This window comes from Oncorhynchus tshawytscha, unplaced genomic scaffold, assembly GCF_018296145.1.
Source record: "Oncorhynchus tshawytscha isolate Ot180627B unplaced genomic scaffold, Otsh_v2.0 Un_contig_1711_pilon_pilon, whole genome shotgun sequence".
Taxonomy (NCBI): domain Eukaryota; kingdom Metazoa; phylum Chordata; class Actinopteri; order Salmoniformes; family Salmonidae; genus Oncorhynchus; species Oncorhynchus tshawytscha.
In genome coordinates this window covers 104,888-107,500 of record NW_024609735.1, presented here as the reverse complement: position 1 = coordinate 107,500, position 2,613 = coordinate 104,888, and positions in this window count along the sequence as shown.

Here is a 2,613-nt window from a genome sequence, read left to right as displayed (position 1 = left end):
CACTTAAAAAGATGAGAGAGGCCTGTAATTTTCATCATAGGTACACTTCAACTATGACAGACAAAATTAGAGAAAACAAATCCAGAAAATCACATTGTAGGATTTTGAATGAATTTATTTGCAAATTATGGTGGAAAATAAGTATTTGGTCAATAACAAAAGTTTATCTCAATACATTGTTATATACCCTTTGTTGGCAATGACAGAGGTCAAACATTTTCTGTAAGTCTTCACAAGGTTTTCACACACTGTTGCTGGTATTTTGGCCCATTCCTCCATGCAGATCTCTTCTAGAGCAGTGATGTTTTGGGGCTGTTGCTGGGCAACACAGACTTTCAACTCCCTCCAAAGATTTCAAGTTCCTGGAGTGGCCTAGCCAGTCTCCAGATCTCAACCCCATAAATCTTTGGAGGAAGTTGAAAATCCGTGTTGCCCAGCAACAGCCCCAAAACATCACTGCTCTAGAGGAGATCTGCATGGAGGAATGGGCCAAAATACCAGCAAGAGTGTGTGAAAACCTAGTGAAGACTTACAGAAAACGTTTGACCTCAAATAATTTTTTTGCCCCACTGTATATTGTTTCCTGTAAGTCTACATCAGGTCTAGTCAACTGTGATGTGTGGCTACAGGTCTAGTCAACTGTGATGTGTGGCTACATCAGGTCTAGTCAACTGTGATGTGTGGCTACATCAGGTCTGTCAGCTGTGATGTGTGGCTACATCAGGTCTAGTCAACTGTGATGTGTGGCTACATCAGGTCTAGTCAGCTGTGATGTGTCTACATCAGGTCTAGTCAACTGTGATGTGTGGCTATGTTGAGGTAAGTCTACATCAGGTCTAGTCAGCTGTGATGTGTTGGGTAAGTCTACATCAGGTCTAGTCAACTGTGATGTGTGGTCAGCTGTGATGTGATGTTGGGGTATGTTGAGGTAAGTCTACCTCAGGTCTAGTCAACTGTGATGTGTTGCTATATGTTGCTTCCTGTAAGTCTACCTCAGGTCTAGTCAACTGTGATGTGTGGCTACATCAGGTCTAGTCAGCTCAGGGATTTGAACTTGCAACCTTTGCAGTTATTAGTCCAACGCTCTAACCACTAGGCTATGCTGTCAGGGGAGACAAAAAGGGTCTTTTTGAGGGACGTTTGGTTATGTATCAAAATATTTCCTTGTATCAGCACAGGACAGGATGCTGTGATGATTTCCAATTGACCTTACACAAAGATCAACATGACAAGGCATTCAGCTGTTTACACGTTGGTCCTTCAGGGCATATCAATGGAAGGACACTGGAGGCAAACAAAACTGTCCAATGTAGATTTTGATCTAATGCCACCATATGAAAATCTGGAGTAAAGGAGCAACATAGAGCAACACATCACAGTTGACTAGACCTGAGGTAGACTTACCTCAACATACCCCACACATCACAGTTGACTAGACCTGAGGTAGACTTACCTCAACATACCCCACACATCACAGTTGACTAGACCTGAGGTAGACTTACCTCAACATACCCCACACATCACAGTTGACTAGACCTGAGGTAGACTTACCTCAACATACCCCACACATCACAGTTGACTAGACCTGAGGTAGACTTACCTCAACATACCCCACACATCACAGTTGACTAGACCTGAGGTAGACTTACAGGAAGCAACATATAGCAACACATCACAGTTGACTAGACCTGAGGTAGACTTACCTCAACATACACCACACATCACAGTTGACTAGACCTGAGGTAGACTTACCTCAACATACACCACACATCACAGTTGACTAGACCTGAGGTAGACTTACAGGAAGCAACATATAGCCACACATCACAGTTGACTAGACCTGAAGGTACAAATCTGTTAACCCACTGTTCCTATACCAGTTAACCCACTGTTCCTAGGCAGTTAACCCACTGTTCCTAGGCCGTCATTGAAAATAAGAATTTGTTCTTAACTGACTTCCCTAGTTAAATAATTTAGTTCTTATGTGTTCATTAACCAATTCAATGAAAACACTCTGTCCGTTTATAAGAATTTGTAAGGTTCTTATTTACATAAAATAGACAGAGACCAGTCATCAACATTAACCAATAGAGTTTATTCTCGAGAGCTCTGATCATAATGCCATGTACATTGGTTTATAAACCTCACATTTCGTCATAAATGTCCCTCCTCCTCTCAGATACAACGGCAACATAGTTCACAAGTCTTCTCACCTTGTCTGCCACCTGTTAAACAATCTACTACGAGCCCAAGGTCTCTCCTCTCCCTGGGTGGGGACAGAAAGTCCTGTAAGGAACACAGTATTCCAGCCGGTCTGACGATAGCTCCATTTGTCTCTAACAAGGAACAGAAAGTCCTTGTTCTAATTCTTGACTAAAACTAAACACATTATTTAGTGTTATGATTCATACAATCATACAGTGACAGGGTAGTATTCTGTTTAGTTATAGTTCTAAGTTAACTGTATACATCATTTAGTCATTATTCATATAAATCCCATAACAATAAATAAAACATTTAACTCCTGAAATGGACCTAATGTCACGTTCGTTTCACCTTAATATTCTATGCAGCTCATTGATTTCAGGCGTAGTTAGACAGTTGATCTGAAAG